Here is a 15,397-nt window from a genome sequence, read left to right as displayed (position 1 = left end):
AGTTATACAAGGAACTATTGTGATAAAGCAGAAGTTCAAAGAGGTGGGACCACAGGAGTCTGTTATTATCAAGGGAGAAATGGTGAAAATGGGGGATAGTTTAAGTGGGGAGGACAAGGAAGGCACGTTAGACAGGGAAAGAGAGAAGAGAGATTAATGCCTAGATAGTGTAGAAAACAGAGGGAATCATATCAGTCCAACAACCTAATGACAAAATACACATATACTATCTGTACATGAATCAATGTGTACAGCTAAAGGCTATATAACAAGAAACAGTGCCAGACAGGAGAAACCTTCTTTTGAGCTGTTGGCCAGAGTAGTCCAAGAGAGACTCTCAAAATTACACAGGATATTGCCACATCCCCTGATTACTTCTTAGAACTTGAAGGTAAGACCCTACTGTTGAAGACAGAATGTATTTCATACACAGGGTTTGGAGCAACGCAGCTGGAACTGACCTGGAAACCACCTCTCCTAAAGACTAGCTCTCATAGCTTTGGAGAGTACTATGCAAAATGCCAAAGGAAAACATCAATCAATGGACCAACACCAGCTTCGAGACCAAATAACCACATTAATTGCTAGCACAGCATATGATATTGGTACAATAGTGGCACTTTTATCTTGGGGGCAATCTACAGCTACCTAATTAGACTAAAAGCACACTCAATGGGAGGATATTCATGCTTGGTACTGTAAACATAGCCAAATATACATGGATGGAGGGGTCATAGATCTTAGAGAAAACTCCAAGACTGTCTCTTCCCTAGAGTAATGTCATTTCTTACTATGTGCAAAACATGTATCCTTATATTTACAGACAAATATCTGAGTCACCACTCATCAAAGAAGCTCCTTTTGCACCAGATGGGGACTATTATAGAATAGCACAACTTGTCACATAGACATTTTCTGTGAATTACCCAAGCCTAAGTGGCACATCTACAATGCAACCTCCATGCCTAAGGCTCACAGAACATAGAACAGGGGTAAAGAGGACAGTAACGAATATTTCAATTTTCATTAATGAAGCTCCCTCATGCAACTGAGGGCCAGGGACACAAAAGGTCACAAATGACCAAAGCACAGAGTCTAAGAGTCCAAGGCCATATGGAAATAGAGTTTTACAAGCTCCTGGGACCCTGGGCATATGAACCAAATCTTAGCTAAAGCAACATTAGCATCTGATTGCTGCTGAGTGAGGAAAAGCAGATTTTCCTAAAGCCAGGGACACTAGATAGGCTGACTAGACCTCAGTAGATAAACTTGCACTGAGGAACATCTGGGAACACTAACTTGACACAATAAACCTTAACACAAATGACAGAATGTATGAATTCCAGTGTGTGTGTGGGGGGGAGCTATGAGAGGGTGAGAAGATTGATTGAGATGATCTGTATGAAATAAACGAAAATTCAAAAATTTTTTAAAAAGTTAAGGGTAAGCCAGCCATGGTGATATATGCCTTTAATTCCAGGACTTGGAGGCAGAGGCAAGTAGATCTCCAGCCAGCTTGTCTCAAAAAAAATCTAGGTAAGTGTCAAATTTTGGGGTAAAATGATGTTTTCAAAATTACATATATCTTTATTACTAAAATGTTGATAAATGTGAGTGTCCCCAAAACATAAGTTCTTACAATGCCACATATATACAATAAAAAGATAGAATTTATAACTCTCCAGAGGAAATTTACTATCCAGACAATGTCCAATAAATGATCATTAGTGTAAATGAAACATGAAAATCATCAGATAAAAGCAAATGTGTTTGGACAAAAGAGAAACTTCATAGAAAAGCAAATGTACTTGGTGTGTAGGTTTATAATAGGATATTTAACCTTGTAAGTAAATTTGGAATTGAAAGTTTATGTCCTGGTGGTATGGATGTTTATTTGACTTATATATAATTAATTTAACATTTGTTTATTATATCAAGTGTGCATCCCCTAAAACTTGGTAAAAACACTCCTAGGTATATACAAAAGCCTTGAAGTTTTGTGCGTGTATGAAGGATGTACGTACTTTGTGATGTGAGCATGGGTATGCATGATCCATCACATGTGTATGGAGGTCAGAGGGCTCCCTTGATGTTGATCCTTTCCTTCCACTGTTTGAGGCCCAGCAGATTTCAAACACTAGCTGCTTTCTGAAGATGGCACCCGATCCTTACTGTCCAAGTCCTACTGCATGACAGATGGGACTCCAGTCAACTACTTACCAACCCCTGGAGAAAATCCCACCTCACTAAAACCTACAACTGGTTCTGAGACTTGCCATGGCTGAAAGCTCCTCTTGAGAGTAGGAGTCCCAGTGGTTTCTCACCAGGGCCACCCAGCTTAGCTTTGGGAGGTTGTTTCTGTATTCTTTCCCCCACTCCAGAGCTGGAAGGCTGGAACTGTGCTGTGTTGTGTTTGGCTTTGCTTCTTCCCCTACATCAAGCATCTTGGTGCCCGCTTTGCAGGTACTCTATCACTACTTTCTGAGCTACTCATCTTCTTCCCTTCTCTCTTTGAAATCATCTGTTCTTTTTCATTTATTGTTGTTATTTTGATTCTTACATTTTAAAAATATTTTAGTTATTATTTTTATTTTTTTGTATATGAGTGTATTGCCTGCATGTATGTAAGTACGCTGTTGTTGTGCAATTGCCCATGGAGGTCAGAAGAAGGCATGAGATTCCTCTGGAACTGGAGTTATAGACAATTGTTCTTGCCATGTGGGTTCTGGAATCTGAACATAACCTAAAACACATGGCTGGAGTGGTCATAGATCTTAGAGAAAACCCCCAAACTCTCACATCTCTAGACTAATGTGATTTCTTACAATGTGCAAAATATGTTTCCTTGTATTTACAAACAACTATCCCAGTCACCACTCATCAAGGAAGCTCACTTTTCAGCAGTCAGAGACTAATACCAAGTACAACAACTGGTCACTCATGGACATTGTCTATGAATTGCCCAGGCCTAAGGGACACATCTGCAATGCAACCTCTATACCTAAGGCTCATGGAACATAGAACAAGGATAAAGAAGAGGGTGCTAAGGAATCAGTTCTCAATAATGAAGCTCCCTCATGCAGCAGAGGGCCAGGAACACAAACAGTCACAAATAGCCAAAGTGTAGAGATCAAGAGTCTGCTAAATAATGGTCCTCAGACAGGACCCCTTTATTAAACTTCATCCACCCTGGGTTCAGGGACTATCACGGAAGAGGGAGCAGAGAGACTGTAAGACCCAGGGAGGATGGGCATGACCATATGGAAACAGAGCCCTACAAGCTCCTGGGAACCTGCTCATATGATTCCATGGCAAAAGTGTCAGCTTACACAAGTCCCATGCAAACTCAGGCAGACAGGAACCCAGAATGGACCTGGGAAATTGAACAGCAGACCCCAATCTTATCTAAAGGAATACTGGCAACTGTGGTCGTTTGAATGAAAATGTCCCCCACAGGCTCCAAGTATTTGGACCTTTTGTCCCCAGACGATGGTGCTGTTTTGGGAGGTTTTAGAAGGTGTGGCTATCCTGGAGGAAGCATGTCACTGAGGGTGGGCTTAGAGAGTTCTTAAGCCTTGCCAGATCTCAAGTCACCCTCTTGCTTCCTGTGCCTGAATGATGTGAAAGCTTAGTTTCTGCTGCTCCTGCTCCAGCCACCTCCATCCACCTCCAGCCACCATGTTTCCCCACAACGATGGACTGTAATTCCTCTGGAACCGTAAGCTCAAATAAACTCTTCTATAAGTTGTTTTGGTCAGTGTTTCTATCACAGCAACAGAAAAGTGACTAATACAATACTGATTGCTACTAGATGAAGACCTGATCTTCCTAAAACAGGAGACTCTAGATAGGATGACTAGACTCAGCAGATGGACTTGCACTGGAGAACGGCTGGGGACATGACAACACAGTAGGCAGTAACAGGAATGACTGAGTATATGGGCTCCGGGGTGGGGGGGAGGATATGGGAGGGTGCCATTTGGGATGGGGGTATAAAGATGATTAATATTCTTTGGGATGTTCTGCATGAAATGCACATTAAAAATCAATAAAATAAAAGCAGTTAAAAAAAAAAGTTGGGATCTCCATCATAGAATTTATATAGAGTAAGAAAGTCAGAAACAAAATGTGAATCCAATGAACACATGGATGATAGGAAATTCTCATAGAAGAAAAATGCCTTCAGCCACTCCAGACTTCATAAGAGTATTTTACATTAATTTTAAGAAGAGATAAATCCTTGCCAAATTTGTTTAGGAAATTGAGATAGTCATTCCTAGGACCCTCTAGCAGAGCCATGTTTCACAGATCAATAACTTACATTGGTTTAATCTTCTTCCTCATTCTCTGGCATGGAAAGATACAGGTCAATTGTCTCAGGCCTGAAACATCTAAACCAATAAGAATTAGGGATCTGCCCCAGGTGATCTAGTGACTTTAGCCTGCCCAGAGTAGGCATGGTCATTGTTCTGTTGCCTATTTTTAATTATTTTCTTCTAACTAAAATAAAATTTCAGATTATTCCAAAATGAGGGATAATTTGAAATATTTTGTATTATCCCGTGAAACATATGTGACATTATCTGATTTGCTAAACATGAACCTTTCTTTTCAACGGTGTCAGGCATTTTAAGGAAAGAAATTGCTGCAATATGTATGAAGCTTTTTAAGGATTTTAACAGTGTGCAAGAAACCAAGGAAAAGAGAAGAGTCCTGCCCTTAACCTATACCAGTCTTGGACTACTTTGATGTTGAAGAGGCCCAGGTGCATATCAACTCACAGCATAGTATGACGCCTTGTCATAAAAGTTAAACTTCTAAATACAGTACACACAACACAGGTGCTGGTAAGGTGACTTGAATGAGAAATGTCCCCCATAAACACAGGTGTGTGACTTTGCTCTCCTGTTGCGCTTGTGTTTTGGGAGGTTATGGAACTTTCAGGATATGGAAACTTGCTGAAGGAAATACGTCCCTGGAGATGGGTTTTGAAGGTGTACAGATTCTCCCCACTTACAGCTGTCTCTCTCTCTCTCTCTCTCTCTCTCTCTCTCTCTCTCTCTCTCTCTGAGTTTCTTCCGCATGTGCCTAAAGACGTGATCTCTCAGCTTCCTGATCTGGCTACTTGCTGCCATGCCTCCCCAGCCATCAATAGACTCCCTGGAACCGTCAGCCCAAAGAAGCTCTCTCTTCTATAAGTTGCTTTTGATCATGGTGTCTTAGACTGAGGGCAGGAGAGATGACTTAGTGGTTGGTTAAGAGCCCATGCTGTTCTTGCAGAGGTCCTGAGTTCAGTTCCTTGCACTCATGTAGTCTGCTCAGAGTCACCTGTAACTCCAACCCTAGTGGATCCGAAGCCTTCTTCTGGCCTCCTTGGGTACCCTTATGTACTTTGTGTGTGAGCATACACACAAACACACATGCACATTAATAAGAATTAAATAAATGTTTAAAAAATCAAAACAAATGACTTTGATATGTTAGATATATAGCTATAAATAGCATAGTTTTTAACACACAGATTTAATAATTGTGGCTTAAGGGAGGGTAGGGAGGGTACCAGGGGATAGAGATGTAAAGATGATTAAGATTGATTGAGATGTTCTGTATGAAATACACAAAAAATCAGTAACAACAAATTTAAAAAATATGTCATATATTTTGTTTAACTTCATTAGTTTCATCTGTTAATGAACATGCAAGTGGATCCCATATCTTGGATATGTGCTTGTGTGCCATATAAACACAATACTGTACTATTATATATGAAAAAGATGAAACCTTGTCACTTGTACCAAAATAGCTTGACTCGTGGAGGCATTGTGTTTCACGGACTAAGTCAGGCACAGAAAGACACACTGCGTGATCTCACAGGTGGAATGGGAAAGGCTGAGCTCATAGAAGTTAACACTGGATTGGTGGCTCACAAAGCCTGGAGAAAATACTGCTCCCTTCTTTCAAGGGAACAAAAAGAACGGCATAAAGGGAATTAGGAAATTGGCACAGGAAATTCTGTGTTAACTGACACAAAAGAAACTGCCAATTCTCTGGAACCCTTATTTTGTAATCATTGTGGTTTGCTGTTGAAATGGATTAAACGGCCAAGGAGGATATTCCCTATCTTTTTAAGATCCTATTTTAATTCTTATAAATGTGCATGTGTTCCTGTATTTGTCACATGTACATGGTTACCTGTGGAGATCAGAAGAAGGTCAGAGACCCTGAAGCTGGAGTTGCTGACAATTTTGATCCAACTGAACTCAGGTCTTCTGGAAGAGCAAGTGCTCTTAACCACTGAACCACCCTGCCAGTTCTAGATTTTATTTCTAGTCTCATACTCTCTTTTGTTAGATTATTAAAGTGAAATTGTATATTCCTGAATATTTGAAATCATTAAAAATGTTGCTCACCTTTAAATGTTGTTGAACCTTAAAAAAAATAAGATACTGCTTCCTGCTGGTCACAGGGATGCAATTAATTTACTAGAAGAGGAAGGCATTTACAGAAACAGAATAAAAGTTCCACTTGCCACCAGATCCAACACACACTTAATTAAGGTGAAGCCAGGAAAGCAGACAGTGTAGCATGCTGACAATTAAGGTTTTAGGAGGAAAAAAATAAGTCAAAGTCTCCAACACCATTCTGAGATAAGACACTGACAGAATATTAATTAGCAATACCTGGGAAGGGTCCTGCTCACTGTGATGCTTATCATCAAAATAGTTGACAAAAACTCTGAATGTCAGTCATGTGGCTTCAAACCAAATGTGAACAGTCGAGGCTGTTCTGGGGCTCAGTTCAGAGCTTAATCAAACCAGGCTGGTTCATTCAGGTGCAAGTCTGTTACTTTGTGAGACTATTGATTAAAGTCCAATGAAAAAGCAAAAGAGCACAGCCTGTTTTTTGTTTGTTTCTTTTTAATATGGTCTCCTCCCCACACAAGTGTCAGGAAGCCCCAAATGTTATCTTTATTCATTTTCCTTCCATCAGGCCAAACAAATTTTCTTGCTCCGCAGAAGAAAGCAAGTTTCCATTTAAACAAAAATTGGCTCATTCAAGGCCGAACATTTGGAAAACTAGCTATAGTCAATAAAGTTAGAATTATTATTCCAAAAATTATTCTTTTCTCTGTTAATCAAACTCTTCCAATGAATGGGCTTAACTTATACAATGAACTCTGTCTAAATAATTGATGACATATTCAAATGAAATATTAAGAACGTGGGAGAAAATACAGAATTAAATAGTAGATTATTTTCTTTCCTGGATATTTCATGAATGATTATAGTAATTGCTTATTAAGAATTTAGATGTGGTTTTTTTTTTGACTTTTTGATACAGGGTCTCCTTCTAGCCCCATCTGGCTTGGAACTCACTATGTAGACCAGGCAGGCTTTGAACTTACAGAGATCTGCCTGCCTCTGCCTCCTGAGTACTGGGATTAAAGTCATATGACACCATGCCCTACAGATATTTCTGCTTTTATAAATTTAACAAACTTGTTAAGATATGGCCAATTGAACAATTTCTCAGATCTATAAATATGACTCTAAACTTTTTGACAGGTACCAGTCTAAATATAAAAAGACAAGTAAGGAAAACTTTATCAGACACAAAGATTTAGAAAGCAGAAATATTTAGTGATTTATATGAACACTATCAGGTTTTGAGAGAAGTGCTGCCTTTTATTTGTGATACATAGTGAGGAATTATCTAGAGGGAAAAACACTCTCAAGAAAGATAAAATTCAGTATTTGATCTCAATTCTATAAAACAAAGAAAATACCAAATCTGATCAGAGAGAAACAGAAAAGAAAGCAATTCCTAGACTGGTGCAGGCAACCAGTATTTCCAATTTTTTCCACTGAGGAATTTAACTCCTTATTTTCTGTGTTTACTTGATTTTAAAATTTTGATCTATTGTTGATTTTTAAAAATTTTATGTGCATGAGTGTTTCACTGGCATGTATGCATGTGCACCACACCACATGTACAATGCCTGCAGAGGTCAGAAGAGGGCAACAATCCCCTGTAATTGGAGTTACAGAAGGTTGTGAACCTTCCTGTGGGTTATAGGAACCCAATCCCGGTCCTCTACAAAAGCAGGAAGTTCTCCTAATCACTGAGCCATCTCTCCATTCCCTAAGCTATAAACTACTGTAAGATAATCTCCTTCTTTCCTTCTTTCTATCCTTCCTTCCTTCCTTCTTTCCTATCCTTCCTTCCTTCCTTCCTTCCTTCCATCCTTCCTTCCTACCCCTCACTACATGGTTTATACCAGCAATTCATCACATCATCTCGGTTTCGAGAGCCTGTGTTAGTTTGAATGTGTGTGTATGAGTCAGTGTGTGTGTGTGTGTGTGTGTGTGTGTGTGTGTGTGTGTGTGTGTGTGTGTTTGAGATTAGGGTCTCATCGTGCAAGATAAAGTGAGCTTAAACTCACTTTGTAGCTCACATCAGCCTCAAACTCATGGTGAACCTCCTGCCTCAGCCTCCTGAGTATTGGCACTGCAGGTATTCACTACTGTATTAAATATGCTTTCTGTTGGATATTTTGATATCATGGTAGGCATAAGATTATGATTTTTACTTCATTTTTAATTACCATAACAGTAATTTTAATTAGTAATTCATTCACAATTTACTAGTATTTTTCTTGGATTCTGTTACATGATGAACATTCTACTATGTACTATTTCAGCAAAACTGAAAATAATAGCTCCATGTTCTCATGGAGAGTCAATTCTAGAGGAAAAATAAGCAAATAAAGTTAATAAATAAACTATCAGTATCATATATAATGTAATAAAAAGAGACAGATATCAATGGATAAAGATGCTTGAAATGTAGATATAGTGGTCAAAGATGGCTCAACTGAAGGTGTTTTGGAGAACTTTTGGAATGTTTTTTAGAAGAACTCGAGGAAGTGAACCATGATGTTACTTGGTGTGAGACAAGAGGATTCCAAGCAAAGAGAATAAAAAACTCAGGATCCAGTTAACCTGGCTTTTGTGAGGAATGAGAATTGGGTGTATAGTAATAGAAGAAATGAAGGAAGGGAACCCATTTAAAGGCTTGCAGAAGGAGAAGAAATGGAGAGAGTGTTCAGTGGAGACTTGGTCCCAATTAGAATGTAAGCTTTGTATGTGCGTGTGTGTGTGTGTGTGTGTGTGTGTGTGTGTGTGTGTTTCTATTTTTTTAACTTTTATAAAAACTTTATTGAGAATTTCATATGTGTATATAAGATGTTTTGATCAAATCCATATCCATTCCCTCCCCTCCAACATTCCCCCCTCTGAAGAGGTAATCCTAAAATCTTTTAAGGATTAGATACAAACTCCCAAATACTTTTGACATTTTTGGACTTTGGAACAGAGTATGTTGTTAACAGGCCCAAGGACATTTTGACTTTTAGCCAAGAAACTGGCTGTATTTCTTTGGGATATTTTTACTCTAACTGCCTAGCCAATTCCTACTTCCTATTCTTATCACGCCATCCTATGAAGGGGTTACGCAAATTGCCAATAGGGAATAGGGACATAGACCACTCTGGCTTCTTCTGTGCTGAACAGGGATGCAGGGTGAGGCAATTGGAGTACCCCTTCAGAGGGTCTATCTAAAAGACACCCAAATTGCATAACTCTTGTCTCTAAGGGGAAAAGAAAGTCCTTGTATCATGAATAGGAGATGTGAAGGAGAAGTAAAGGCAAGAGTAATTAGCATTACAAGTTCTAGACAGGGAACTAGAAAAAAGTCAGAACAGGGCAATTTTCAAATGTTCATATGAGAGTCCATTGGAGCTTTTTTGACAATGGCTTCCAAAAGCATCCCTCTATTGGGTTCTTCCTCATATTTCTTTTGTGTTCCAAAGCTGGACTAGTTGGTTGGTAAGAGTGGCTGGATACTCCTTCAATGAATGAGCACAACCATCAACAAGCCCAATTATGACTATGTTTAGCGATTAGGCTCAGCCAAAGTGGGGATGATGGTAGTGATTTCATGCAGAAGGGACTACTGTATAGCATCATCTTGTTAAAAGGACCTGGAATTTAAAAGGATTTGGTGCTAAGATCCACATATGAGGGAGAAAATACATTGTTTTTCTGAGTCTGTGTTACTTCACTTAGTATAACAGTTTCTAGATCCACCCATTTACCTGCAAATTTCATTATTTCATCTTTCTTTACTACTGACTTTCTAGTCAAAGTGCTTTCTAGTCACTGTGTAAACATACCACATTTTTGTTAACCGCTCGTCAGTTGAGGAACACTTAGTTTCCTTCCATCTCTTAGCTATTGTGAAAAGACCAGCAACAAACATGGTTGCATATACCCAAAGAACTCATCCTTTTGTAGCGAATGTAAGCTTTGATTCAAAGAGAGACAAAAAAATCACTTAGGATTTAGAAAGAAGCAACTGTTGTGTGAAACTATCCCTGGGGACACATAAACAAGTATCTGCTCACCCCAGGTAGAGAACCAATGACCAGCCAAAGTAAGGATACCACCAAAATCCAACTTGGTGAACCAATAAGTTCAATGTGGTTACTTATGGAAGTATGGATGAGAAGTTACTTACCTGAACAGAAATGACTTACAGACAGTAGGACACCAAAGCTTACCCTAGCATGGGTAACAGCTCAGGAGATCAGGAACCCTGGAGCTCCTTGCACAACCTACAGGCAGCTCCACAGACAGATCTGCTCTCCCCAGCAACCCTTGCTGCTTTGGTATCCTTAGTGATGCCACTTGAGAATCTTCTAAGTTTCAGGAGCCCTCTGGGTCTCCAGAGTTTTGTTTCTTTCTTGAGCCTTCTAAGGTTTGTCTACTCCCTGAGTCTTAACAAGCCTCCCTGCAGGATGGAAGGCTTCAATTAGATGGAAATTGCTATGTGACAGATGAGAAATCTTTATGGTGTACATAAGTTTTAAAGGAAAACTTAACAGACTTTAGGATGGTTCACAGATGAAGTGTGAGAAAAAGTGAAGTCAAGAGTCACCCAAGGCCTGGAGATGTGGCTCAGTGGTAGAATAGTTGTTTACCCTGTGTAAGGTCTCAAGTTCATTTCCAGAACTACCGCCAAAAAGAGAGAGTGGGAAAATATGGTATTATTTTGAGTAGTGGTATATGCCTGTAACCCCCAAACTTGGAAAGCTGAGGCATAAGGATCATGACTTTCAGGGAAGCTGGGCTACATACCAAGATTCTGGTTTGGGTTTTTTGTTTTAATTTACTCCACTCCCACTGGCTTTTGTCTTGAGCATGAATTGAGTTGCTATGAACTAATTTGTATGTAGGAGTGGCAGGAAAGGTAGACTTGGAGGGAGATGCAGTAAGACCTCTGAGTCAGTCTGGTCAAGCACATATATTGAGTGGGGATTTGGATGTGAGGCATCGAGGTCAGGGGAAAACTGAAATATAGACATAAGGCTGGATGTGTGAGCATCTAGATTTAAAGTCATGATATCAACAAGAAATGAAGGTAGAACAAGACAGGAAGGATACAAGGAGTGAGTCTCCAGTTTCATTGAAGTTGAGGAAGAAACTGCCTCAGTGCAGCCAGGTGCAAGCGTGGGAGGAGGGCAACCGGCACATTAAGGGGATCTGGAAATTGTACCTAGGCCTTTTGGACTCTTAGCAGAGAAGTGATATGAGTAGGGCAGGAGCATTCTGCCCCCACCCACAATCCCCAACAGTCCTGGGGTTTTAGGCAGCCTGATGCTGTTATGTTCTACAGTACACATCAACTAAACATAGTCCCCAGTCCCCTATTGAGAGAGAGACAGAGAGAGAGAGACAGACAGAGAGAGACAGAGAGAGACCCCTGTGACATAGCACAGATTATGCATTGGCTAAGCCTTCTTCCTTGCAATACAAGACCTCCCCCTTCCCTTCCTTCTCCTAAGGGAACTTAGAAAGAATAGGCTAGAGAGATTGATCAATGAACACTTGCTGCTCCTTCAGAGGGCAGAAGTTTGGTTCCTAAAATTAGGTCAAGTGGTTCACGACTGCCTGAAGCTTCTGTGGACACTTGTATACATGTAAGCATACCCCCCCCCACACACATACATGTAAGTACAAAGAATCTTCTAAAAAATAAAAAAGAAGACAACTTGCTTTATGTCTTGGGACTGAAACTCTCTTCTTCAGACACTTAGCTCTGTGGCCTGTTATTAAACACTTTTTATCCTGAAGGAAAATCCATCTTTGAATTTACTTGAGTCCCCTCTCTTTGCTTTTTGCCCAAACCTAACAGAAGTGACATGGAGAAAGTATTTCAATAGGGAACAGTACAAAGGATAGGTGAAAACTTGTTGCTAGAAATAGCTAGCATGGTGACATGGACCTTAAGTTGAATCCAGATACAAATGAATGGGGTGGGTTTAATAAAGGGTACAAGCAAAACTAGAAGGACTTTTATAGACATGTCCTTGAAAAACAGCTGTATTGGAGAAAGAGAACAGTTGACTGGCAGTTAGAAAAAGTGAGGTAAATATAAGGCTATTTTTAAAAGACAGGAGCAATAAAAACATGCTTCTATCCTTATCAACATCGCTATTATTTTGATATATGTAAATAAGTTGGCCCTGATTTATTTGTTACCTGCTTAACCATCGCCACAATTAGTTCTGGCCATGATATATTATGTTTTACCCTTCATTCCATTTTAGTATTTACAACAAATCATTTACATTTCATCAGGCCTCCAGAATTTCAGCTTCCCAAAATTTATGCTACTGAAATTTTAATTAACAATTAATATTTTGCATAGCAAAAATCATAGGTTTAGTATGATAAATAGAATTTAAGCATTGATATGAATCAACTACTTGGGTATGAGGACCAAGCTTGTGCTTCCTCAAGAATTATAATCAAATATTCCTCTAAAATAATCTGCTGAGGATATTTTTAAAAAGTGGTGTAGATATATTCACATAAAATGGGGCATAACTAGGCATAATGGAAGAAATTAATGGAAGGAAATTTAAGATGGGCATCAGGAGGGAAATGATTTTAATGAGAACACCTGCATGGTGCAGTGATTCCAGGGAGAAAGTTGGAATTCCATATTAGATGCTCATCTGAGGTTATCTGGGGAGAGTAAAGTTATAAGCACACAAGTCGCCTTGCTGGCCCCAGGAAGCATGCAGATTTGTTATGTGGATTTATATAAGACGCTTTCAAATGCTCTTGTTTTAAAGCTTATAATGAGGTACTAAAAGTACCTTGTCATTATTTGCTACCATCTAAGTAAAAGAATAACAAGGTCTTTATAGACTAAGCCATGCCCCCAATCTCATTGTTATCTATAAGGGCTTTATATACTAAGACATACCCCCAGTCTCACTGTTAGCTATTTATACATTTATATGTGTGTGTGTGTGTGTGTGTGTGTGTGTGTGTGTGTGTGAGTGAGTGAGTGAGTGAGAGAGAGAGAGAGAGAGAGAGAGAGAGAGAGGTGGCAGGGCTCCCATATGGAAGTCAGAGACCAACTTGTGGGAATCTAACATGTGGGTCCTGGAAATCAAACTAAGGTGGTCAGGTTTGGTGATAAATTCTCTTCCAGCCACTGTTTTGCTTTATATGATAAATTGCACCACAAGGAATCTCCATTGTTGGAAGTAAAAGATGCCACATATTACCAATGTTTCATTTAAACCAAGATATTTTAATGATCAGCCTAAGCTCTAGGAAATCTTCCAAAAGGCATAGCAAAGCAATAACAGGAAAGCATAGATCAGCAGGTTGAAGAATTCCTTGAGTCATCTTGTCCTGCTGGACCTCCATCTAACCCTTGTGTGGGTTCTAGTTTCCATCATGCTTTCTTGTGTGAACAGGTACTCTGAACCTTGCCTTGCAACTTCATCTCATTAATTTCTCTCTTTCTCAATGGTGAGGGGATAGTGACAATGCTTTTTCTTAACAAGAGTTCAGAAGCCCTCTTTCAACAATAGGAGGCTGTTCATGAGAAGCTGTTTTATATCCTATAATGTAATATCAAATTAAAAAAAACTGAGAGACTTCACTTCAGAACACCTCTCTCTCTCTCCTGAAGCTTTATGAATCAATCACCTATTAATTCATATTATTTTAAACACACATAGATCTAAATAGCATATTTTAGAAGGAACAGGTTCATTATATACAGATATAAATCCCTGAATTCCTTCATTTATTAGTCATGAATCAACTTGTTCAGAAAGATGTGTTTCTCTTTTACAACTTTCTGGTGTGTTATCCTTATCCCTTTATTATCTCTGTTTGTCTCTCTTTATCTCCCTCTATCTCTCTTCCTCACCCCCTTCACCCACACGGATCTTTATGGAAGTGTATGTCAATTTCTTTGTTCCCCTTTAGACATACTTTTATTATATTATTTTCAAAATTGTTTTTATAGATTGTAACCCTAATTCTCTAATTAGTTTTTAAAGAAAAAGGCAAAGCTAATGTTAAAATATGCACTTGGAATGAAGAAATTTCTTCACCATTTTTATTTCAAATCATTAAGTACCTTCTGTCAATAGACAAGCTTCTATCTTTTGTTGAGATCAGATATAAGGAGAAAAACCGATCCTTAGCCTGCAGAAGGAGAAGTTCATGAGCGTAGGCCTTGATGATTACTTCTATCAATGAATCAGAGTAATATAAAATTCTAATTAAATATCCAGATATCTCTGGGTAGTCTTCAGGGACCATATGTGTTTAATTTTAATCAATACATGATAAAACAAAGATTACTTCTCACTAGTTGAACATTTATGGATTAATTTAATATTCTAGCATCCAGCCAAATTTTATTCACATCAACTCAATTCCTTAAGAATTTTATGGGAGGCCAATAAACTTCTTCCACTCTAAGAGTTTGAAAGATGCAGCATGATAGATCTTGGTACAACAGCCATGGGATTCTTAGCCCGGTTCTTCCTCCTCATTCTTAGTTGATCTCTGTCCTTTTCTGGTACAGTAATTATATCTTTCAAAGCAGAGTATTCTCCTCATTGCCTAAGTCTATGTGAACTTGTGATTCTGAACAAGTCATCTCACTTCTTTGAAGTTCAGATACCTTGCCTGCCATACCTTGTCTGTCTGAAAATACTGATCAGCATTTCTGATAATTGGTGGAGGGCCTTAATTATGTAATATTCTCCATAAAGCTCCTGGCCAATGATGGGGTCCAAACCAGGAGTCAACACACTGTTCTGTTGTCCAACTCTAAGAAGGAGGATCTTTGGGATTCATAGGACATAAAAGATATACTGAAGGATTAATACGCACATAACATACATATACATATATATCTTTACATTTTAGTGAAATAGTTATTCTCTTTCTTTCAGCATCATTATTGGTTTAGAAATCATGCAAAAATAGTTTTCTTTTTGCTCAGCTGCCTCCAA

Source organism: Nannospalax galili, unplaced genomic scaffold, assembly GCF_000622305.1.
Source record: "Nannospalax galili isolate Female #2095 unplaced genomic scaffold, S.galili_v1.0 scaffold633, whole genome shotgun sequence".
In the NCBI taxonomy this organism is placed as follows: domain Eukaryota; kingdom Metazoa; phylum Chordata; class Mammalia; order Rodentia; family Spalacidae; genus Nannospalax; species Nannospalax galili.
The sequence above is the reverse complement of the archived record's forward strand: the minus strand, read 5'-3'. Positions refer to the sequence as shown.